Below are 26,395 nucleotides of genomic sequence, written 5' to 3' on the forward strand. Positions count from 1 at the left end.
TATGCCTACGGTGGGTAGGGTGGCTCCCATTGCCACCTGGCAGTTAAGAGACCCTGTCCTTATGAAGGAGATTCTCTGGATGTCCGATAGTTATTTTAAGGAGAATAAAGGGTCAGTAGATTCCGCGCAGTCCCTTTGGGAGGCATATAAAACGGTTGCCAGAGGTGAAGTACTGTCTTTGGTGTCCGGGAAGAAGAGGGCGAGCCAGGCGGAGGTGGCGCGGAAAGAGGCGGAGGTTATACTCCTGGAGGAGAAGGTTGCCAGGGCGCACACGCAGGCGGGGCTCCATTTGTTGCTCCTTCGGGAGGAGGAATACAAGAATCTTGTCAGGAATAGAGCTGTGACGCAACATAATGCCGTCCAGAGCCGTATATACGAACACAGCGATAAAGCGGGTAAACTGATTGCATGGCTCGAACACTGGGAGCCTGCGTCCAGGTTAGTGCCTGAGCTGGAAGGGCTGGGATCACGTATGGTCACGGAACCGCAGGCTGTGGCGGATGAGTTCTCTGCTTACTACCAGAAGGTAGTGACTTCACTGAAACGGATAACGCCGAAATGATTAATGATATAATTATGCCGCGTCTGACAGAAGAAGACAGGGACTCCCTTGACTCGCCGTTGTCGGACGATGAGGTAGCTCAAGCTATTAGGCAACTGCGATCGGGTGAAGCGACGGGGCCCAATGAGATACCCATTGAATTGTATAAGTTGCATGCTAATAAACTTGCCCCTCACATACGCGCCATGTTCCTTGAAAGTAAAGAAAAGGGGGATCTCCCTTATGATCAGCGGATTGCCAATATAGTGGTAATACACAAGCCCGGCAAGCCTCCAACACAATGTTCCTCTTATAGGCCCATATCACTACTTAATGCGGAACCTAAAATACTGGCGAAACTCTTGGCCACTAGATTGATCAAAGTGATCACCACCCTGATTCACCCGGATCAGTCCGGGCTTATGCCGCGTCCCAGCACGGCACTGAATCTGCGAAGGCTCCATGGAGACCTTGGTGGCTCCTTAAAGATCCACTAGCCAGCGGTGTTGGTATCCCTTGACGCCACAATGGCCTTTGATAGGGTAGAGTGGAGATATCTGTTTGCCGTATTGGCAAAGCTGGGTTTCGGAGATGAATTTGTTGGTTGGGTTCACCTGCTATAAGCGAACCCCCTGGCCAGAGTGGTTGTCAACAATTGCAAGTCGGGCGACTTTCTCTTACAGAGGGGCACCAGACAGGGGTGCCCACTGTCCCCGCTGCTTTTCGCTCTGGCTATAGGAGCCTTTGGCAGCCTGGGTTAGGTGGGATAGGTCGATACAGGGTTTGAGGTGGACGCCTGACTGGGAAGCTAAGATCTCCCTATACGCGGATGAAGTTTTCGCTTTATCTCACTCACCCTAAGGAATCTTTCCGGAATTTTCTCGATGCGCTGGTGATTTTTGGTAGTTACTCTGGGCCAGCTATTAACTGGACAAAGTCGGTGCTTTTTGTATTAGTTGGGAACCCACCAGTGATCCCCGTGTCGTGCCCTATCCATATCGAGAAAACGGGGTTCAAGTATTTGGGTATATTTATCACACTGGACCCGAAGGTACCGTATGATAGAAATCTGGCCTCTCCACTGAATAGATGCAAGAAAGACGTGGAGCGTTGGAAGACTCTTCCACTCTCCCTGCTTGGGCGGGCCGCCCTCTTCAAGATGATGGCTCTGCCTCGGTTCTTGTACGTTTTGCAGAATTTGATGGACCCGGTACCAGCCGCATACTTTAAGGAGATAAAGGCTCTCCAGAAACAGCTCCTCTGGGATGGTGGGGCCCGAATCGCCTTTAATAAGCTGACCCTTCCGTAGTATGATGGTGGAATCGGGCTCCCAGACCTGCGGAAGTACTATTGGGCCACGCAGCTGGCAGCGGTGAATAATATTACCTGCGGACTCCCCGGGGAGCCGGGATATGCTATGGACCGGGCCCAGGCTCCGGGTGGGATGTTTGACCGAGCTTTATACGCTAGGCCCGGGAGATTTCCCTTAACTGGTCTGACCGCAAATGCGGTGCAGGTATGGCACGCTTCCAATAGAGGTCTTGGGTGGGAGGGCAAATTGACACTTGCGACCCCCCTCTTGAATTCCGAAAGGTTGGGCAGTTTGTGGAGGTCCAAGGGATTCAATAGATGGGATCTCATTGGGATTACGCAGGTTAAAGATGTATGGGATAAGAACTCAGTACTCACGTTTGAATCCCTTGTACAGCAGTATAGGTTGCATCACAACGAGTACTTTCACTATCGGCAGGTTAGGCATGCTCTCACCACTCATGTTCCCAAGGGTACTGAGCTTCCAGAGACATCTCCTCTTAAGGACCGTGTGTTGGATGGTCATATTCCAGAGAAAACCATCTCGCTGATCTACAGGAAGTTAGTTAATAACTCGGATGACCCCTTGGTGTGGCTCAGGGCTCAGTGGGGTGCAGATGGGTTAGAGCTTGATGATGAGGATTGGACAGAGGCGGTGTCGTCCCCCAAAGTGGTAGCTATCCAGATGCGGCAATTAAGCAGGCAGATTTGAGAAATGTAACTCAGAAATGGTACCCATCGGCGCATCAGTATAAACAACCTCCATCGTAGAAGACGGAAAAGTAGAAACGGGTACTACATATATTGAGGTCCCCCCGCTGCAAACAAAAGTCTTGTGGGGTACCGATCCTGGGCATACTATGGAGAATCAGTCAGACAGTGTAATTTGACATGTTAAATGGAGACAAAGCGGTTTTCTTTATATCGAGGACGTGTTGGTAAAATCACAGTTCGTGTACCCTGCATGCCAAGGACTGGAAAAAATGCAAAAAGAACAATTGAGGGACTTAATGCTGATCAATGTCAAACATTCACCCGATTTGGTGGAGCTGGATCACCACACAGCTGTTGTGGAGAAACTGCTGCTGAGACTCTGAGTTAAGACCTCTTCAAATAGTAGCAGACTTCTTTGTTACTGAGCTTTTAGTAGAGGAGCACTCAGCAGAGAAGATTCTTCTTTACTATAAGTCTTTAAGTGACCAGGCGCATGAACTATGGACCAATCCTAATTCTACTCCATCAGTAGCCAGGTCTTCGTCTAAGAAATAATGACCAGTCCCTTTAGGCCAGCGATAGTTGTCAGGTCCTTTAACAGGTGAAAGTTTAATCCTTCAAGCTTTGCTAGTAAACGTGAACCAGAATAGTGTTATGGCCAAGCATATTGATAGGGAGCCCAAAAAGTGGATATGGTACAGAATATGTTAATATTAACTTGTTTAGCTCTTTATTCATTTAATACTAAACACTTGCTGTTGCTACATAACCAAACATTGTGAGAGTTTGTGGCTACTGCCGTCCCTGCTATTACTGTAACCATACGTGCTTTTCTTAGACCTAGCATCCTTGGCATGGTTACCCACTACAAAAAACAAAACAGGTGTGTGGAGGGTCTTGGGGAATATTTTATGACCTGTCTACTCACTCCCCTGTATCAATATGCAAAACACACAAGAGCAGACCAGGTCAAAGAATGGTGTATAACTACCACAGCTACTGCGAAACAAAGAAGGTGGATGCGTTGAACAAGTTGTTGAGAACAGCAACTGTGGATGACAGAAGGCTGAGACAATTTCCATCAGACCCCACGCAGGTGGAGTGTTACATCACGTGGAAATTGCTGATCATACCATGCTGACTCCGACCGTAAAGTGTCGGTACGGACAAGATGTCAGGAGTTCTCCTAATAACGTACATCCTAAAGTGGTATGAAAAAAGTGCAGTGCTTATGTAGTGATAGTGAATAAAAATGACTACTCAGACTCCAGATAGCATTTACACAGGAGGCTAAGTGACAAGGGTTAAAAACACGCCAGGTGGTGAAGTTGACCTATGGCGCTGTGCAGTACGGTCGACATATTTCAGCCTAATGGACATTTAGCCCGGCTTTCTTCAGGACCTTGGATTAAATAGCTACTGCAGTCACATATGGGAGATTTGTTCTTAAACATGATCTTTCTCTTCTTGCCATTGAAAGTCCCTATAAACTGCTGTGCCCGGGCCGGTATTTTTTCACAGGGCGCATGACAGAGGAGCAGTGGCTCTCACCGGGTTATGCTAACGAATCACATGAAGAGATTGAGCTATTCAGAAACTATACTGGACTTTTAACACCTTATTTTCATAAGATTGAGAACGACTCCTACAGAATTCACACTTTCTACATGCATAAAAAAACGGCATACTTTTGATGCGCACGATCAGAGGTTTGCGCGTGCGCCAGGGATTAGTGACTACTGCTTTTCGCGCATGCGCGATAGTAGCAGCGTCGCCCTCCGTCACTTGGCCAAATATTTACGCGATGGAGCTCTTGTCACGTCTTAAACGGATGCTACTTAAGGAGGAATGGCGGCATCCCACTTACCTCCACTTCCGCTCGCTACCGGATTTAGGGCACCGACGGACAGGTCAGTCACCGGGCGTTTTCTCTTATTTACAGTCAGTTCCTTCTCAGGACGCTACATTAACTATTGTCGGCAAAGGGAGGAAGTTCTGAAATAGTCAGGATGATACTGATCCTCCTTCATACTTTGCTTCTGGGAGGTTTGTCTGTCGTTTAGATATTCGTTGACAGTCAAGGAGTATAAGACTATGAGTGGCCCATTTTGCTTCCCTCTTATGTTTTGAAGTACCCCTACCCATTGCTTTATAAAATATTTTCCTACAGTGTGTTGAAAATAAGTGTAATAAAAGCCATTTAAGATCTAACTAGGGAGTCAGCAGTAACCCTGCAACATGGCTCACATAGTAACAGGTACCATCCCTATGCGCCTTTTGGTAACCCTTGAGTTGTGGGTGTTTGGCATGGCAGCAGGGCACTATCACACGTGTGTTGAGTTTTAGGTGTAGAGCCATTGGTCTGGACACTGTAAAGTAGTGAGCTTGCTGTGTCCTTTTTCTCTACACTGCAGAGCGGGGCCTTGCACTCCCGAGCGGTCGCCGGGTGAGGTGAGGCCATCACCCACACAAAGCTGGGTGAGTATCACTCCGAGGAAATGCCTCGGTGCGATTAAGCTAGTATGCTTTTTACTGTACAGGTTGTAAATTACTCCTGTAGGTGTGGCTATACGGTCTCTGTGTACATATTTAGGTGGATGTGTTTGTTTGAGTGTTGATTTACATATTGTCCAACTTTTTCTGTTTTTTTGATAGGAAGAAGACGTATATCTTCCCCCTCAGTGGACACTTAAGTATCTTAGTTTATGATATAGATGTAACTCTCTAGTAGTACATTCTTGTTACTTGTAATGCAATATATCATATGTGACTGCAGTAGCTATTTAATCCAAGGTCCTGAAGAAAGCCGGGCTAAATGTCCATTAGGCTGAAACATGTCGACCGTACTGCACAGCGCCATAGGTCAACTTCACCACCTGGCGTGTTTTTAACCCTTGTCACTTAGCCTCCTGTGTAAATGCTATCTGGAGTCTGAGTAGTCATTTTTATTCACTATCACTACATAAGCACTGCACTTTTTTCATACCACTTTAGGATGTACGTTATTAGGAGAACTCCTGACATCTTGTATGTACCGACACTTTACGGTCGGAGTCAGCGTGGTATGATCAGCAATTTCCACGTGATGTAACACTCCACCTGCGTGGGGTCTGATGGAAATTGTCTCAGCCTTCTGTCATCCACAGTTGCTGTTCTCAACAACTTGTTCAACGCATCCACCTTCTTTGTTTCGCAGTAGCTGTGGTAGTTATACACCATTCTTTGACCTGGTCTGCTCTTGTGTGTTTTGCATGGTTACCCACTAACCTTTTGCCTTCAGGCATCCTTGTTATGCTGCCTTTGTTTTTGATTGCCTTCATGACTCTATGAACTTTACCACTGCTAACAAGTGCTTGTGCTCTCTCCTCTAAACATGGTAACATTATACCAATTGGCATATTTAATTTACTTGTAAATCCCTAGTGAAGTGGCATTACGTGTGCCCAGGGCCTGTAAATTACATTCTAATAGTGGGCCTGCAGCACTGCTTGTGCCACCCCCTTAAGTAGCCCTTTAAACATGTCTCAGGCCTGCCATTGCAGAGCCTGTGTGTGGAGTTGTAACCTGGCAAAATAAACCTTTCGACAGGCCAAAACCGTCCTTTTTAATACATATAAGAAACCCCAAAGGTGGGACTAGGACAGCCCTAACTTTTGGGGAAGTCGAATTTTAAATTGCAATCTTGAAAATGCCACTTTTCGACTGGGTCTGAACTGGAAAGGCATGGGGAGCACAAAAATAATGGATTTAGGCCTAGATCTCTGTACTGGGGTGAATGTTTGACATTGTGCAGCATTCTGTCCATCAATTGTTCTTTTTGCACTTTTAGAAAGTTGGCATTTTCTTGCTTTATATCACAGAAAAGTATCAGAGGGTCAAGAGTTCAACAGGCAACTATTCAGGACAGAGAGGGTGAAAGTGAAATGCTACCTCTAGCCATATGACTGAAAAGATAGTGAAAAGGCCAGGTCAAGTTGGTGATGCCGCGCTGGAGTACCGACGGTTAGAGCGGTGCTTCACCAATATCCTGAGCCGCAGCCAGGTGGGGTGAGGTCTCTACTTCTCAAAAACCAGTCCACTGCAGACTGTGTGAGAAGACTTGGAACAAGCACACCTAGGATGTCCAGGTGACATTTACATATTGATGTAGTTCCAGTACTCTTTTTCTCCTAATTTATGACACTTCTATCACTTTTTTGGGGTTTTTTTTCTGTTTGCAGTAGCGAAATACATAGGTCCTGAAGAAAGCAAGGCTATTGGCCCTATTTGCTGAAACATGTCGACCACGTTCCACCACTAGACAGTTTATAAAGTTTCCCTGTCTTGGCTATTTTTAACATTGGTGCTGGGAGTTTAACCCTAGTAAAAAAAAATTTGCTCCCTAAACCAATTTTATTCACTCTTTTCCTTGGTTTTCCCTTGCACTGCACGGTTTCTTACCCCATTGGCTACATCACCAACACTCTAATACCAACATACACTGACTAACAGGAAGGCCAATCTCTTTCTGTTAGAGAATAAGATCATGTACAGTGTTGGTCCTCGGAGCCCCAAATGATGAAGGGCGTTTCCGAGTGGTGACTGATGGGTGCCAGAGACCAGACACCAACTTGACCTGGCCTTTTCACTATCTTTTCAGTCATATGGCTAGAGGTAGCATTTCACTTTCACCCTCTCTGTCCTGAATAGTTGCCTGTTGAACTCTTGACCCTCTGATACTTTTCTGTGATATATGTCTGTTGGGCGTGTATTCAGAGCTGGTCGTTAAAATTGCCCTTGGGTCCCCCATATTGTATGTAGTTTAATTTTCTTGCTTTAGCCATTTGGTGCCTGCAGAGTGTCTCTGAATGCATGAATGCATGACTGGGTGTAGTTAGCAGTTGGACTTTGTGTATTCTTCCTAGACAGCCACACACAATGGGATCTTAGATGTGACTGAATGGTTCATCACTGGCAGGATGGGAAGGAGGAGCTGGATCCAGCCTCACTTACACCTGAGTAGGCTGTGGATCTGTCCCCACACAAAGGGATTAATGACCCTGCATTGTCACTTCAGCCATCCTGGAACCAGGGCAGGGGAGGCGGGAAATTCCATGCACTTCAAGGCCACGGTCGCACTGGAACCGCACCACTCGCATGGAGAATCAGTTCAAGCCACCGCAAGTCCATCTCTCCGCACAGCCAGCATCGATCACCCGCTTGAACCATTAACGACAGGCTCCAGCCTGCCTGTCTGCGATGCCCAGCCTACTCCTTGTGCCACCGACCACCACCAGCGACGCTCTTCTTGCTTTCTGTGGCCCCCTCCAATGCGAGTGGGACACTTGGCACAAAATTTGTGCTGGTAAACCTGCAGCGGGACTAACCTAGGACAGTTTCTGATCCGTGCTCCACTGCAGTCAGCCTGAACTTTTGACCTTGACCTGGTCTAGCTTGACCAGATAGCCGCGTTTGTCGCTATGTCTGCTTCTAGGGGCTATTTTACAATTTATTCTTAAAAAATGAATAACTCAGTTTCTACTGATTGGATTTTTGGTCTTGTTATATTTATTAAATTAAGCAGTATGTTTTTTAACCTGATGTGGGATCTTTTCGTGTGGTGTTTTCACAATTTTAATGTTTGCAGTGTTGCGCAAATACTTTACATATTGCATGTAAGTTAAGTCTGACTGCTCTGTGGCAAGCTACCAGGGGTTGAGCACAAGTTAATTTAGTGTTTGCTTGTGCCTTACCCTGACTAGAATTGTGTGCAAAGCTAAAAACCGCCTCTATAGTTTTAAGAAACTTGGATCTCTTACCCTCAATAAGCTTACTCCAGTGGTTCTTGGCGTCAAATAAAATCCCCAAATTGGGAAAGGCCGAGACTTTTCCAAGTGTACGATTTGACACTTTAAAGGTCTTGGCAATAGTGGACTTCTGTCCGACAACCCTAATGTAGGACTAGTCCAAACCCTCTCATAAAGGAGACTAACGTGTCCAAGATTAAGTCCCTCCTCCTAGCTGTGCGAGCCATAAGGACTGCATCATAGGCGTATTTCAAAACTGGAAGAGATCTAGCTCCTATCCTAGGTCAACCAGCCTGAGCTGAAAGGTTGGCAACCTCCAACCCGATCACATATAAGGTAAACAGAAAGCGCAAGAATGCACCCCTAGTGAACACCCCTACAAGTGGGGAATGACTAGGTGCGAGCAGCACCCTGTGAAAAGTGCACTGAGGCAGAGTTATCGTAATGTAAATTAGCTGAGAGGGCCACCATGTTCAGGTCATCCCCCATCTTCGAGAGCAGTGCCCAAAGTTAAGCATGGATGACCCTGTCTAATGCGGACGGCAAGTACATAAAAGCTAAGGGTAACGTTTCAGACCGGATAACCATGTATTTAAATGATAAGATGAAGAGTCAAGCATTTATCAGTGGTGGACCTGCGAGACCTAATGCCATATTGAAGAGCCCTCATGATATGCTTAGTGTCTGCCCACTCTTGCAGCCTATAAGGATTACCCATCCCAAGACCTTGAGCGCCGCATCTATTAATGATATGAGGTGGTAACATTGGGGATTGTCTTTGCCCCCTTCTTGAACACAGTACAATCACACCCGTGAACCATGAGGGTATCGCCCCCGCCTGTATGGCTGCGTTCAAGACCTGGGTCAAGAGAGGCCCCCGGACCTCTACATCAGCCCACATCAGGTCGGGAGGAATTCCATTTGTGCCCTGGGCTTTGTTGCGGGATAACACCATAATGCCCTTTGTAACTTCGTCCAGAGGAAAACCCACTGGGGCGCTACCTGGGACTGCTACTGTCCCAACATTACCCCCCACCCCACCCCTGGTTATAGACACCTTCAAAGTGATGGACCCATTGTTGTTCGGTGATGTGGTGGTATATTGCGGGGTCAGAACCCTCCAGAAACCAAGGCCTGTTTACCACCTTCCCAAAGAGAGAGCTGTCCCCACTCTCACTTGCCTGAAATAACTCCTCACAGGCTAACTCTTGCTGAATAGATTAACAATTGGCTAATGCATGCTTATATGCCTGCCTACACCCTGCAACCAAACTCCTATCCCTGGGCGACTGCTCAAGTGTAGCCTTCAACTGCCAAAGAGACCTTGCACAATCCCTGTCAAACCATTTAGGGTCTTGCGGACCTGTAGTGGGAGTTGTTATTTTCAGTAGATTAAGATAGCCCCTGGGCAATACTATTGAAGGCTGGCAAGACCTCGCTTTCTGCAGCATTTATGTCCAAACAAATAGCAAACTGATGAGCATGCTTAACAAAAAGGGAAGTTTTGAGGGGCAAATGATCCACCTTGGACCAGTTGAGCCTTCTACCTGGATCCACAAGGTAAAGCCTCCTGAGTCCCACCCCATCCCCCACCAGGAAAGCTGAGGAGGTATGGGAACATCCAAGGCCAATGACAAGTGGTTATGGTTACTAAAGGTACTATGGATGATATTCAACTATCAATAAGCGGGAACAATGGAGCAGACACAAAAATAAAATCAATAAGTGCCATGCAGCCTCACCCCTTGGAGGTAAGATAAGTAGTAGGATTAGGGAAGTTTACCAATTTGTCCAGGGCAGATACAAGATTATGTGAATTCCAGATTGAACTGGGCTCAAGGACCTCTGTGCAGTTGACAAAGTGAAGCCCCTCAGACAGCAAACAGTTAGGTTTTAATTCCATGAATCCGGGGGGGGGGGGTCCCATAGGTGTCAATTAAAGTCCCCCAAAAGCACAATTTGTTCCCTTTCAGTGCCCATCTCTCACAGGGTGTTCAGGGCCAAATTAAGAAGAGAGAGACTATAGACCCTATCCAGCCCCACCCTGACATTATAAAAATTCGTTAGAGGTATTGGACGGAATCCTGGCAGTGAGAACAACAACCCCTGCAACATCTGTGCCTCCCAGTGCAGATCACAAACATTCCCACTCAATTCAACTTCTATAAACATAATCAAACACCCTGCCCCCCCCCCCACCCCCCAACCCACCGAGCCCTCATGCCACCGAGGGCCCAGTTGGGTGAAAGTAGGTGTTTTTAGCCTCCCATGTTTCCTGGAGGGAGATGATTTGATAAGTTTTGACAAACTGCAACCAACTAGAGTCGGAGAACTTCCCTGATAAAAGCCCACCCCCCGAATGATAGTGGAGTGGCCTCTGGAGATGGTGGGTCCCCGGGGACAGCAAAGGGTGGGAGGGGAGGGTCATGGAAACACCGTCAGTCGTACAGCTCTAAATTACTCAGGGGGTACATCTATTTGATGTGCTCAGAGGGATTGGCAGCCTGGGTGTCCAACAGATGCTCGCTACGGGGGAGGGGGTGGGGCACTCTCCCCCTCGTAGTTGAAACCCGGGTTGGGGGGGAGGGGGGGGGCACAGACGCTTTCGAGCTTATAAAAAAAAAAACAAGGGGAGGGCAAACTATGCCAAGTCGTCACGTATCCTACGCCGGAGCAGGACAGACAAAACATCGGCCACAATACAATCAAGGGATTGTTAACATTTTCCACCATGCAATCCCATGTCCATCTTTTCCTGTCCATACCCACCCAGCTGATTCGCTGGGCCATTATGATGGATTCTGATATCCACCGAACCATACGAGAATGCAAGTTAAACCAGCGCACCACCTTGTTTTTAAGCTCATTGTAGGTTCCTGAAGCTAGATTGAATCGGGATGGGATATTCCCTAGGACCACAACATCGGGGTTCGCCTCCATAAGTAAATTGAGCACCACACCTTGGATCGTGGGTGGAGGAGAAGCAGGAACACTGGAGCGCTAGCTGCTTTACTGTATGCAGTTTGGGATGGACCGGTCACGGGGGATTCTACTACCAAGCTCAGTGGCTTAGGAGCACTCAGACAAAATCCTGCCGCAGCAGACAACCCACTAAAACTGGGATCTGGAGCAAGGGAAGCCAGAATTTATAGGGTTCACCTGTGTCATTGAAGAAAGATGTTTCTGCTGCAGCCCTCTCCTCCCTTGGCTTACGTGAGTCAGGAACACTTAGATATGGGCCTCAATGTGGGTGAGCCTAGATATGATTGGGTCAAGTTTAGCATTCCAAATCGCCTTGAACTCCCTTAATAGCCCCTTAGTGGAAAGGTGGCCTCCCTTTGCACAGATGAAATTGTGATCAGTTTGGGCCATCACATTAACCTGAGAACTGCACTGAGTAGTGACAGGTCCTCGTCTTTTTCGCTTACATCTAGGACTAGCCACCGGGAATAAGGGAGTTTGTGAACATAGTTGTCATGTTTACATATCCATCACACATCCCCTGGTTTGGTATATGTAGCCACCACCTGTGGAATCTCTACCCAAACGCACAACGTGTCACACCTGTTGTTAGCACTGAGCAAGGGCCACGCTTGAGAGATTCCTTCAGTGGAGGGACCTTTCTCCTTTGCCACACACAGTCTGCAAACCGAGCAGCCTGAGCTTCTATGTCATCACCTCAAGGCAGTTGTGTGTCAGAATTGGTCTAGTAACAGTATCATTGTGTCCCAGATTAGGCCCGCATGCATCCCCTTTCCTCCGCTGTAGTGCTGTGAGATCATCTACCTCTGTGGTAGCCCACTTCAAGTCACTTCTTTGGCCTGGTGCTTGGGAGCGGCTTTCCCAAACTCGAGAGTCACAGGCACAGTCCTTTCTTCTTTAGCCCAAGTTGCGGCAGGTGCAGCCTCTCTTTGCCAAGTCAGGGGTCAGCAGGGCAGTCCTTCTTCGGTCCTCTTTCCAGTTCAGGTGTGGTGTGAGGTTCAGGGTGCCAGGGGTGCCATATTTATGCCCAGAAAGTGTGTGGGGGAGGGGGATAATGGGGTCACTAGCAAATGAGCTTCTAGGTCTCCTCCCTCTTGGTGGGGATTTTCTGGCTATGTGTGGCATCTATCAATGCCAGAGTGCACTATTCTGTCTACTCTTAAGATGTTTGAACCATTCGTCAGGTGTTAGAAGCTCCATAGCTCATCCTAGAGGTGTGGCTACCTGTGGGCTATCCACCCACGAGAAAAACGGTTTGGAGATTGGTCTCTCCTCTTTCCCCGCCGCCAGCTTGTCTACTTGTACAAAGGGAAGCCCCTCAGGAGTGTGACCGCAATTTGCCCACCAAAGGCAGCTAAGTGACTTCATGTGCAGGGGAGGTGACATCTCTTCCTGTAGGAGACTTCTGTTGTTCCTAAGTTTTGCAAAGTCATCCTGTGTACCCTCATTTTTTGCTGTCCCTGGGCTCAGTCTAACCAGGCCCAGGGCAATGTTGAAAGCACAGTGAAAACACACACACACATGAGAGTACACTCTATGTTAGGGTACACTTATAATTGGCATGACCTCCCCTATATGTCCCTAGTACATAATAGTGCAGGGGTATAAAAACTACCTTAAATCCCTCGTACATAATACGCATGGTAGTTTAGAGACCAGCAGCCTTTGTTGCACTTGCATGTGGGCACTGCTGAGAGCCTGAGGTCATTTTAAAAACAGCCCTGTGTTGCAGCACTGCTTTTAAATTTAAAGTGTGCCCAAATTGTACTTTGGTGGTAGGGGCACTTAAAAAGTCATACACTACAACATTGTGTCATTTTAGGTCACCCTAGGGTCTCCACTAGGTCTTATAGGGGTGGGAGGGTCATGTCATTATAGGGAAGACCCTTATAAAAGATGTTTTATGTGCTCTGGGGATACAGAAATTTCACATTTCACCTTCCCTATTTCATTAAAGTGCCTCCTAAAACAGACTTTGGTGCTACTAGCACGGTGTAATGAGGATCTACACTATTTGTGAATATTCAAGACCTCTATGATCTTGACTAGGAGTCCCAGGGGCAGGGTAGGGGGTCCTGTAACTATAAGCAGGGTTCTTATAAAAGATGTTTCATATTACCTGATGATGGAGAAATTGCACATTGCAGGTTCTCCATTGTAGATGCGTAGCCCCATAAGATTACATTTTCAGTAGTTTATTAACTCATAACTATCACTAGGAATTAAATAAAATACCACTCAAGGACTTAGGAGAATGGTATTGATAAATCCAGCAATATGCCATTGTTGAATTTATCCTAAAATATACAGAACAGAAGTTAGAAGGTTTTCTTGTCTGTAAGCCAAAATTCAGCATTCCTGTGGTCTCCCCAGATTGACAAACAAAGTGTGTACCTGTGCCCACCCTATTAAATACGACGCGCTATGCTTATAACTGTTTGACTAAGCGTGCATGCTGTCTGGTGGAAGGGAAGCCAGCCCAATTGAGAGAACAACAGCTAGTGGAGCAACCACTGGTATACCAGACACACAGTAAAAGTTAAAGTATAACAATGTTACACATACATTAAATTGTTACCACTGATAGAGATCAATTAAGAGTTCAGTTTTGCAACCAGAAAAGTTTAACTTGTGTATTCATTTTCATTATCATGTAACACATAAAAAAATTAAATGTGTTGCTAAGCTATTCTAGTAATGTGAGAAAAAAATCTTCACAGTAATATGATTGATGTACAAAATGAACATTGCTGTCTAATAACAAGAAAGTCAATCATAAGTACATAATGTTAATTGCACTACCAAAAAATATTTTTTGAAATAGCCCAATGCATTTCGGGTAGATCCCCAGATTGGTCATAGTTAACAGGATTAACCTGGCTGCTGTTAATGAAGTAATAAGTGGCTCGCTTAGAGAGAGGCTATTTGTTGGAGAGAGCTCTGCTACACAGGAATGCCAGATTGAAAGTGGAGGGGTCGTAAAGCTTGAGCTTTATTGTAGGTATAACACAGGCAGTAAATCCCTGGTCCATTTATCCTCCCAGTCCCTCTGATCTAGCCAGATGGCAGGCTTCAGGCAGGAATTTGCAGAGTAGAGCTATGAAAATGAGCCATACTGGAGGTTGGGTTAACTTGTTCTTGCTCCTCTGCTTGGAGTTCAACCATACTGAATTTTGAAGTAATAGTGCTTTCTGTGAGAAGATTATGCCACACTTTGGAGAAAGTGATCATGCTCTGGGGTCTTGCCCTGTACCTCATTGGACAGGATTGCTCCTCTGTTTGACCCCAGAGAACACTAAATAAATATGAGAGGTGCAGAGCCACTCAGCTCTGCTGCTTGAAACTAAGAGAAGAATAAGGCTTGCCAAGCTGGAAACTTGATTTGCGCCATCAGGTCCTGCAATCTGACTAAATATCCCTGCTGCAACTACAGCCCTTTGGTTGTAACTTGCTTCAAGAGGAATAAGGTTAACCGGGGTCACCTACATCAACTCCACCAGTTTTATAAAGCGCGCTACTCGCCCGTGAGGGTCTCAAGGCACAAGGGGGAGAGGGGGTGCAGCTCCAAATCAGTCAAAGAGCCAGGTCTTGAGGCTCTTCCTGGAGGTGTGCAGAGTAGGGAGCATCTGATGTTGACTGGGAGCTCGTTCCAGGTGTTTGCTGCGACGTAGGAGAAGGCTCTTCCGTGTGCTCTGGTTCTGCAGGTGTGTGGGGTCTCTGCCAGGGCGAGGTCAGCGGAGCGGAGGTTCCTTTTCGGTGCGTGGAAGGAGACTCTCTCATTGAGGTATTTGGGTCTAATGTTGTGGAGGGATTTGTAGGCATGGGTGAGTATCTTGAAGGTTACTCTCTCCTCGACAGGGAGCCAGTGGAGGTCTCGTAGGTGCTGGTGCCCGTGTCGTGGGGTTCCGAGGACGAGTGGGTGTTCTGGATGGTTTGGAGTTGTGTAGCAGAGTTCTGTTGATTCCGGCATAGAGGGCATTGCTGTAGTCCAGTCTGCTGGTTATGAGTGCGTGGGTGATGGTCTTTCTGAATTCGGGGGGGATCCACTTGAAGGTCTTGTGGAGGATGCAGAGGGAGTTGAAGCAGGTAGAGGCGATGGCGTTGATTTGGCGGGTCATGATGAGGGAGGAGTCTAAGATGATAGAGAGATTTAGGGCGTGGTCTGATGGAGAGGGTGGGTTTCCAAGGGAGGAAGGCTACCAGGGGTTGTCTCGGGTGGTGGAGGAGGGTCCGATGGCGAGGACCTCTGTCTTCTCCGAGTTGAGCTTCAGGCAGCTGTTGTTCACCCAGGCTGCGATGTCCTTCATTCCTTCCTGGAAGCAGAGTCTGGAGTCTTCGGGATTCTTTGTGAGGGAGAGGATGAGCTGGGTGTAATAAGCATAGGATACTATGCTGAGCCCATGCTGTCTGACGATGCCGGCGAGGGGAGCCATGTAGATATTGAAGTGCGTGGGGCTGAGCGAGGATCCTTGGGGTACTCCACAGTTGATCTCTGTGGGTTCGGAGAGGAAGGGTGGGAGTTTGATTCTTTGGGTTCTGCCGCAGAGAAAGGAGCGGATCCAGTCAAAGGCGGTTCCTCATATACCGGCGTCATGGAGTCTGGCTGCGAGAGTGCAGTGTGAGACGGTGTCGAAGGCTGCGGAGAGGTCTAGTAGGATGAAGGCCGCAGTGTGGCCCTGGTTGAGTAGCATGCGCATGTCATCGGTGGCAGCGAGAGGGCAGTCTTGGTGCTGTGGTTGCTGCAAAATGCAGACTGGGAGGAGTTGAGGATGGGGTTCTCTTCGATGAAGGTGGTCAGCTAGGCGTTGACGAATCTCTCAGTGATTTTGGCTTTGAAGGGAAGGAGAGAGATGGGCCGGTAGATTTTCAGGTCCGTCCGGTCTGCCGAGGATTTCTTGAGTAAGGGCTTGACTTCTGCCTGCTTCCAGTCGTCTGGGAAGATGCCGGATTCGAAGGAGGCATTATTGATCCAGCCTAGTTCGGGTGCTATGGCGGCGGTGGCTCTGTGGTAGATTTGCGGCGGGCAGGGGTCCGGGGGGGCTCCTGAGTGGTTATTCTTCATGGTTGTGGCAGTGTCTTCAGTAGTAGCAGGTTTCCAGGCGGTAATGGTGGGATGGTTGTTGGTGGTGAAGAGGTGGGTGATGGCTGGAGTCTGTTCGCTGAAGTTGTCGTAGAGGGCCTTGATTTTCAGGTGGAAGTAGGAGCTGAACTTGTTGCAAAGGTCCTGGGATGGTGTGATGTCCGTGGCTTCGCTGGGGGGTTTGGTGAACTGCTGTATGACGTTGAAGAGTTCTTTTGCGTTACTGGCGTTGGTGTGGATTGTGTTCTTGATAAAGGTCCGCTTGGTTGCTCTTATCCGCTGGTGGTATTCAGTCGAGGTGTTCCTGTAGGTGTTCTGGTCTTTGGTGGTTTTCCTGTTCCTCCAGAGTTTCATAAGTCGTCTTAAGGAGCGCCTGGTTTCTTGGAGGTCGGTGGTGAACGAGGCGGCCTTCAGGAGGCATTGTTTGACGGAGTGGCGGAGGGGTGCAAGCTTGTCTGCGTAGCTGGAGATCCAGCAGTGTAGTTCTTTGGCTGCGGAGTTGGCGTTGGTGGTGGCGGCGGAGGGGGGGTCGTGGAGGAGGGTGATGTTGACGTGTTCCTCTGTGATCTTACTCCAGTTTCTTCGTGGCGGGCACGGGGCTGGTTTGGGTGCAGTGGTGGTGTTGAAGGTGAAATGTACTCAGTGGTGGTCTGTACAGAGGGGTTACGTGGGTTGGCTGAAGTGGATGTTTGTACCTCCTGCGAAGACGGGGTCGAGGGTGTGTCTGGCTCTGTGGGTGGGGGTGGTGATGAGCTGCTTCAGTTGGCAAGGTTGTTAAGAGGGTGGTGGAGTCGGGTGTTGCTGCGGTTGTCGAGGTGAAAGTTCAGGTCCCTGATAAGAATGTAGTCAGTGGAGGCAATGCCGTGGGTTGCAACGAGGTCGGCAATCGTGGTGGTGGAAGAGGCGCGTGGCCCGGGGGGGTCTGTAGACGAGGGTCTTGCGCAGCATGGTTCTGGGGCTGGTCTGGATCTGGAAGTGGGGTAGCTCCGTGTTGGAGAGGGGGTTGCTCGTGCTGGAGGTGGAGAGTTGGAGGGAGCTCTTGTTGGCAATGGCAAGTCCTCCTCCTGGGCGGTGGGGGCGGTCTTTGTTTGGATCTTGTATCTGTCGGGGATGGTGATGACGATGTCGGGGATGGAGTTGGCGTTGATCCATGTTTCCATGAAGGCGGTGACGTCTGGCGAGAGGGTGTTGAGCAGGTCCCAGATCTCCATGGCGTGTCTGTATAGAGAGCACACGTTGAGGCGGATGCACATCAGGGTTTCGGTGGTGCGGGCATCCGGCGTGGGTTCAGCAGCCTTGGAGGGGGGGGGGGGGCTATTGATGTTGAAGGATTGTCGGCAGTGTCGGCAGGAGAACTGGCCGTGGGAGGTGTTCGGCGTCGCTCTCTGGCAGTCGTTTCTTCCGGGTTGAGTGCAAAGAGGGCGCTGGAGTTGTAGTGGTGGGGGGTCGTAGATCCAGGATTCGTGGCTCTGGCCGCAGTCGGGTTGGGCGCAGAAGGGAGGGGGAGGGAAGCAGGAAATGGGAACTGGCAAGGGGGAAGGGGCCATGGGGGTAGCAGCGGCGGGAACGGTACAGAGACAGAAAATGGCTAAGTAAACAGAGAGGACACAGGTACAATTACTAGCACAATAAAAGACAGAGAGGAGGCAGAAAACAGGCACAAGAGAGACAGAAAAAACAAAATGGCACAAAGACAGACACGGGCACAAGAGGGATAGAAAAAGAGAAAGGTGGCACAAAGACAGACACAGACAACCAGGCAAGCAGAAGAGCAAGGCTCTCCCACAGGGCCACCAGGGATGAGACGCAGACAGGAGCCTGCGGGTGGAGGAGGGCCTCGAACACCTGCCTGAGTGAGCAGGTCACAGTGCCTGGAGGGGTGGCACTTAACAGCGGAGCTGCAGGGGAGAGCAGATCCCTGACCAGGAGGTCAGAGGTCTTGCTCGCAGTCCCTCGCAGCGGCTGCCATTCCCATTGTGGGAACTGTGGTCACAAACATTCCAGGTCCATCTTAGAGCTTCCAGACCCTTGGATTGTGCTTTGGACCCTCAAGAGGAACTTCAGAGGAAGTTTCAGAAGTTTGGCCCAACTTGGGAAATAAACACCATAAGGTGTCTAAGTGTTAGAAAGTGTTTATTCTTTAAAAATTCATATCTCCGTTTCCCTAGATTGGATTTATGTAGTTTTGTTGTCATTATAAAGATAAAAATATTTCCTATTTTATATAAATTGGTGTGGGGCTTTTATTGTGTATTGTGTCTTCATTATTTGCTGAATTTGTGTTTTTAAATGCTTTACATACCTGTCTCCTAAGTTAAGCCTGCCTGCTTGCAACCAAGCTACCAAGGGTGGATCATGAGAATAATTTTCTGAGACCTATACTGAGCTCTAGACCGTGTTAGTGGCCCTGTTGCCAGAGGTAGATGCCTATTTACCAATACTAATAATCCACTTTCCAACACTAAGCCTGGGAGTTGTTCACATTACTCACCAAGAGGGCAGAAAGTTGTGTGGTGGCCTGTGACTGTGTGAGGTCAGTGGACAAACTGGGTCACTGAGTGGCAACTTTCTAAAACATTGCCTTTAATAGTGACATTAAAATTGACCTAGGCATCAAGTCAGGTTTAATGCCGCTATTAATTTGATACCTTACAGTACCCATCTAAGTCGTCCCATTCAGAAGTTAGCCGGACTGAGCGGTTAGCTGGTAACCCTGTGTTAGCCAATGGGGCTACTAACTTTCCCACCGCAAAACAGCAATTTGGAAGTGTTGCTGCCAAGGCATATACATAAAATACATGTCTTACTTAATAATATACAGGTGTCTGCCTTACAGTTCGATGGGCCTTCCTTATGTGAGACTTACATATATTGTTAAGGGGAGTGGATGGCTTTGCTATTGGTTTGAACGGCAAAGTCGAACTAGCAGTGTTAGCACTGCTCTTCCAGTCTGCAGTTGCAGGCTGGGAACCATTTTTTACTTTGTCACACATAGGGTGGCACAATCAGTGCTGGAGCCCAGGCCGGACACTCAGCCTTACATGTCCTGAGTACCCTGGGTACCATATGTGAAGAAGTTGGCCTGGTATATGATGTCCACTAATTAAAGTGGGCACCTTGCTCCAGTCCAAACAACCCTTATGGTGATTTAAGAGATCAAAGATAACCTTAGCAAGCTATCCAAGTGAGAGCAGCCTTTAGGCTTAGTCTTGAAAGAATGTTAAGATGCCTGTTTTTACAATAAAGCAACCTTATTGTATTGATTAAATGAAAGGAGAACCACACAGTAGTTCTAAGACTATATATTTATTATTATAATACCTTAAATACCTCACTGTATCTGCTACTCACAGATAACCACAAAGCACGTAATACTTTAGCACAGAAACAATCGTAAGTAGCACTAATACACAGTGGACCCCACGGGGAGACCACACCATATACTAAAATAGTGGTATAAGACCCCACAACTCGAGTCAAGACAATGTCTAGAGGATGTAGAATCGCTGGGACCCCAAGAAACCACCAAGGTATGTAAGTAGGGACCCCCCAGAGGATGGGTGCAGTGTGAGAACACGACTGCGTGCTACGTGCAATTCAATGGGAGGGTGCCATTTTTAATATAAAGGATCCCTTCCAGTGGATTACGAGGAAACCCTTTGGAACATAGAAGGTTGGAGATCCACCCCACCTATGGATACCAAAGTACCAGAGTTACCTATCTCAGGGAAGCCGGGTGCATATGTCTGAAGTGGCATCAGAAACCACAGTCGTTCTCAATGGCAGTCTTCCAAGAAATGCCACTGTTGGAAAGAAAAAAGTGCCCAGTGGAATCCACAGGTGGATTCTTGATGGAAGGAACATGAAAGCTGAGGGGATAGAGTCTGGGTCACTCAGGAGTGACCAGGGGCTCGGTAGACGAATGCCCACCGATGTTGGGTGCTTCAGGTGCGAAAAAGGAGACTGTAAGAAGTTGGCCTGGCATATGATGTCCACTATTCTAGTGAGCACCTTGCACCAGTCCAAACGACCCTTATTGATGGTAGGTTTAAAGACAGCCTATATAGAAAGCTATCCTAGTGGTAGCTGTCCAGAGCAGCCTTCAGGCTAAGTCTTCAAAGAAATGTAAAGCAGCTTGTTTTACCAGTCTATAATCTCTAGAATGATCAAATGAAAGTACACCACGCAAGGTATATATCAAATATATATGTATTTATTCTAAACACAACCCATCTGGTCTCTTTAAGAGGCTAGAGGTAAAAGTACAATACAAGGAACTTAATTAGCATATGATAAGTTGCACAGTAAACGTTATGCCCTAGGGGCCTCACAAAACATATACTAAAATAGAGGTATAAGAACCACATGAGAGTTAGAAGTGAGGCCTAGGGCCTGTAGAACCGCTGGGGCAACCAGGAACCACCCAAGGTAGGGACGCAGGAAACCCACGGGGGACGCGTGCAGTGTCTAAACACAGCTGCGAATCACCTTTGACTTCTATGGAAGAAAAGCAAGTTACAATTTTAAAGATTAAGGACACTTGGGAGTGAACTACGATGGAACCCTCTTAGACTGGAACACTTTGAGAGTCAAGACCCATGGGAGCACTGGAATACTCGTGTTACCTCACCCAGGGAAGCCGGGTGCATAGATGTCTTTTGGTGTCGGGTTTCGTCGTCTATTTCAATGGAGAGCTGCAAAGAAGTGCTGCAGACGACCAGAGGAAAAGTGTCCGGGTGGATCCAAGGGTGGATCGGAGATCTGAAGAACCTGGAAGCAGAGGGGACAGAGTCTTGGTCACTAGCCGGTGACCAGGATGGCGACAGGAAGATGCCAGCCGATGTCGGGTGCTTTCAAGTGAAGTAAGTGAAGCTTGACTCTTCAGCCACGAGACCAGGAGGCGTCGACGATGACCAGGAGCTAGATTCGAGCTGTCCCACTAAGGATGTCGAGTGCTGCAGCATCAGAATCCGGATTGGACCCAACAAGCCTTGGCAACAGCAACCCACGCAAGATGACAAGATTGGCTTTGTTGAAGACCAGCAAGGTCTGAGGGACACCCCCTTTGGAGAGTAGTCAGAGCACGTCTGGAGCAACCAGGAAAGCTCAAGAAACAAAGGATTGTCCTTTGTGGGGACCCACTAGCCAACGGACTAGGGATCGCGAAGGAGCCTCGAGCTGCGGTGAAGAAAGGGGACTCACAGGACACTTGTGAAGTGCAGGCCTCTGTGCTTCGGTGCAAAAGGTGCTCGTGCAGGGGCTTCAAATACCCCAATGCACAACTTCGGGAAGTAGGTGCAGATGCAAAAATGCAGGATGTCCAGGAGTTCCGGTCCCACGTCTCTCGTGTCAGCTACAGGTCTCAGCTCTGCTGGGAACTCGTGTCAGCTTCAGAGATGTCTGGAAGTCTGTGTCCTGTGTCGCAGATTCTTCGGGATCCGGTGGGAGCCTCGAAAATGCAGACCGGCAAAGATGCTTCTTGGTGCCTGGTTGAACAGGGAGGTCACTCCTTGACCTCAAGGGAGATTTCTTTCGTCTTCCAGTCGATATGGAATGTCGAAGGTCCAAGATATATGTTGCAGAGATTCGTCCAGGGTAATTTAAAGTCCTAGGGACTGGGTTCCTATACTTATAATCAGTTTAGGGGTCGGACGAACTCTAGGGCCCCACCTATGGGAGGACCTGGGGAGGGGGTAGTTAGTTTCGCGCCAGAGCTGGGGCTGAGTGCCCCAGCAACCAGTTTGATCTGGGAAATGCATGCAGCACCTTGTGTGCCCCAGGCAGTGTCTGAAAAGCATTCACTGAATGCAGCCCACCCTGCCCCAATACACTAAAGCCTGTCTGGGGAGATGCTAGCACCTCCCTGGACAGGAAACCTATTGTCCAGGCATCCCCTGCTGGGGTTTCGTCCAGCAGCAGGAGGTCAGACTTGTGTCTGTGGCAGCAGCATCCATTTTGTGATGATGAGGCTCTTTTAGGCTTTAACCAGGTATACCAGTGTGTACATGTCTTCTCCCTCTAGAAGGGTGGAATGCTACCCCCGCCGCCAGAACTGGCGGGGGGGGGGGTAGTATTCCAAAGCGTTTGACACCAAACACGACATGTTTTGATAAAGCCAAACCAAAGTTAGCATTAACCGCGAGGATTATAATGCACTTAAGAGTATATGGTTTGACTACTATAAGGAGATATTTCCGAAAGCTGCAGAGGGGCTCAGCTCACGTTAGGGCACCCTCTCACACAAAACCAAGCACTGCCTTCAGGATTGTCAAGGCCTGCCATAGGAGTGACTTATAAGTTACTATGTGTCTATATATATATATATATATGCAGATATATGTATACTATATCTAAGTAAGGGGTGTTGACACCACCTTACCCAGGCTGCAAGTGCAGACCTGTGGTGCCATTTTGGAAGGCTTCCCAAGGGTGGTATAATACATGCTTCATATACCATATACCAAGGTACCATATACAGGGACTCACAAGGGTAGCCCAGTAGCCAATCTGGTATGTACCTAAAGTACATGGTATCAATTTAGATAGAGAACAGCTAGGCTGGGGTCCTGATTAGCAGGGCCACAGCCAAACTAAAGTCGATAAACCAGTTAAACACAGCAAAAAGTGGGAGTAACCATAGGAAGCAGATCCTACTCTCCTACAGAGACCTTGACTCTGCAGCTGCAGGGACCAGGAGATGTTGAGGATAACCAGGAGCCGGATACGAGCTGTCCCACGAAAGATGTCGAGTGCTGAGGGGTCGGTGTCCGGCAGGAGCACCAACAAGCCTTGGCAGCGGCAACCCAAGAAGAAGGTCAAAGAAGGTTACAGTCTGGCCCAGCAAGGACCAGATTACTCACCACAGCAGGGGGAGTTAGGGCAGGCCTGGAGCAACCAGGGAGCCCAAGAAAAGCAATGTTGTCCCTTAAATGGATCCACAGGCCGAAGGCACAGAAGTCACAAGGGGACCTCTAGCAGTTTCACAAAGCAACAGCTTGCAGAGCGCAGAGTAAGAGGAGGCCAAAGTCCTTTGTAGGAAATGTGCGCAGAGGTGAGGGCTATCGCCAGCCCAATGCACAAAGTTGGGGAAGACCAACAAGCATATATAATTGCAAAAGTATGCAGTGCACAGGGGTTCGGCTTATGCGGTCCCCACAAGAGATACTGGCCTCAAACTTGGTGAGAGGTCAGCTCGACCTCAAATAACGTAGGGACCATCCTCCGATGTTGCTGGAGCCTTTGGAGTCTGCAGGAGCTCAGGATCAGCAGGAGAGCGCCTCCTTCACTCTAAGGGAAATACTTTAGTTGTCCTTGATGCTCCACAGGTCCTGCAGGGAGCCTGTATGGTGCATGGGCTCAGACGATGCTTTGAACGGAGAGGGAGATGGAGGGGAAACAAATTCGGGCCCAGTTGAAGTCCAGCGAAGTCTAGTGTCCAGACGGTCGAAGGTCAGTGGTTTCTTGTTCAGAATCTTGTCCACGTCGAATCTAAGGTCCTAAACTCAGGTAAGCCCTTTTGTACCCAGGAGAGAGGGTTGGACAGATTCAGGGGACCCTACCAGGGGAGGGTCAGGCCTGGGGGGTTGGTTACACCCATGTCCTTTGTCCAGTTTCGCACCAGAGCAGGAGCCAACAGCTCCCAGAACTGGTTTGAACTGGAGTATGCACAGGGACAGCAAATGTACCCCTCGTGCAGACTTTCAAGCACTTTGGAAGTGCACCCACCCAGCTCCAATACACTAAATCCTGTCTGGGAGGTGGTCACACCTCCCTCTGACTGGATGCCTATTGTGCTGCCTTCCTCTGCTCAAGGCTGGCTCAGCAGCAGGAGTGCAGAAATGTGTCTCTGGTTGGTAGCATCCATTTTGTGTTGTCTGGGTCGAGAAGGCTGGCACAGGGAAGACCAGGGACCCACAAAGCTAGATTCTACCTCCCACACCTGTTATCGGTGTGGAGATATGATTCCAAGGTGTTTGATACCAAGCACAACATGTTTTGTTTCAGCCATTTTTGAAATGACATTTACCGCGAGGTCATAATGCACCTCTACCTATATTTCTGGGTGCGTCACCAACAACCTGGGAGAATGGTCTCCGCAGGCTGCAGAGGGGCTGTGCTCATGCAGGGGCACACTCTCATGTAAAACCCAGGACCCTGCCTTCAGGATTGTCAAGGCCTGATATAGGGTTGACTTATAGGTTTTAAGTGTAGTGACCTACAGATATAGTAAACCTATATCTAACATAAGTGGTGCATGCACCATCTTACACAGTTCCATTTTGCATGCCCTTTCATGGGTGGCATAATACATGCTTCAGCCCATGGGAGGCCTCTGGGGTACCTATGCCCTGGGTACAGGTGTACCATATACTAATGACTTCTAGGGGTACCCCAGTATCCAATCTGGAGTGTACCTAAGCACATGTAAATACATTTTAGGGAGAAAGCAGATAGACGGGGGTCCTGATTAGCAGGATCCCAGTCAGACTAGTCAAAAACAGAGTAACATCAAGCACAAAGTGGGGGTAACCATAAGAAGCTGATCCTACTTTCCTACACCATACATTAGAGACTTATAAGTAAGTCAGTCTCTGTCAATTGGGAGTATCCAATTCGACATACACCTTGTAAGGGGTTAGAACACTGGCACTGGGGTCTGGTTAGGCCTCAGTGCACTCTCACAGTTGATAAACCACCAGCATCAGTTCGGAGAATGTGGGGGTGACCATGCAAATAGAGGCATTTCCTTACAATGGAACATTGCCACACCATATGGTAAAAGCTGTCTTTGACCTAACAGCGGGGGAGGAGGTGACAACTTGAACTAGCACCCTCAAATGTGTGTATTATACCGGGGGGGGGGGGGGGGGGGGTGAGATATGTCTGGTGAAGGTAATTCAATTGGGTGCATTACAATCGAGGATTTTACAAAACCTTTTGAACAAACTGCAGTATAGGGGTCCAGTTCTTTTTCAGCTATATCTTGTCCCAAATCTTACACCCATTTGTCCCTTATAGATGGTTGAAATTTTGCCTGTAATGACAGCAGTGAGGTGTAGAAGCTGGATACTGCCTTATTTGCTCGCAAATAAGTGATCAAAAGCTGCAGTGTGGACGATGTTGACTGCTCCTCCGATCCTGAAACCTTATCTGGCCCAGCACGCAGACAAGGGCATTGTACCTTAGAAATTGACCTGGTCTCAGACCCTGCTCGTTTCTGAGATGCTGTAGCATCAATAATGATCAGTGTATAAAGAGGTAACCCAGAGCCATGACCCCAGCATCCTCCCTGGATGTTTTATCATGGGCAGCTCCCAGTGACATAAACCTCCAGATTAGCCCATAGCAGAGCGCATGAAGCATACAGATATGTACAGTCCTTTGGTTGCACGTAGACTTACCAACAGTCCCTGACTACCTTTTCCAGCATGTGCATTTTCCATTCTCCCAGTGCTGGAGCCATCAGCCAATGCAATATCTCAATCTCCAGTGTTACAACAAATATATCCTCCTAGTCTGGGACCTGATCACACCTCAGCCTCTTCATTACCCACTGTTGTTTGGGCTGCTGCATGTGAAGGCTCATACCTAGGGGCCCACAATCCCACAGCTCCGATTGAGGTCTTCAGCTTGTGTAACACCACTCTCTTTCTCCTTGTTCCCCATATAAGGTCGGATGGAATCTTGATGAGCACTTTAAAGAACCGATTGGGCAGCTTCACCGGCAATGCAGATGAAAAGTAAAGTGATCTGGCCGTTGCCAGGTTCTTGGATATATCTGTCCTACCTGTTGAGGACAGCGGCAATGACATTCAGAATTTCCCGGTTTAGAATGTCGCTGCCACCAATGTTTCAATGAGATACTCATTCACGGCAAAATATTTGAAGGAACCAAACTTCCATTCCATTCTTATTGGGGGAGCCTCCTTGTGCTTCTTCTCTGCCTGTGGTCAGAGCGGAAACAGACATAACTTACTCTAG

The 26,395-nt window shown here is 48.3% G+C and overlaps 1 protein-coding gene across 1 annotated transcript in view; it reads left to right on the forward strand.

Annotated features, from left to right (window-relative positions):
• The window catches only part of UBN1 (ubinuclein 1), a 753,548-nt gene that overhangs the window by 260,057 nt on the left and 467,096 nt on the right, over window positions 1-26,395 (forward strand). The window lies entirely within an intron of this gene.

The sequence above is a fragment of the Lissotriton vulgaris genome, chromosome 10 (genome assembly GCF_964263255.1).
Source record: "Lissotriton vulgaris chromosome 10, aLisVul1.2, whole genome shotgun sequence".
In the NCBI taxonomy this organism is placed as follows: domain Eukaryota; kingdom Metazoa; phylum Chordata; class Amphibia; order Caudata; family Salamandridae; genus Lissotriton; species Lissotriton vulgaris.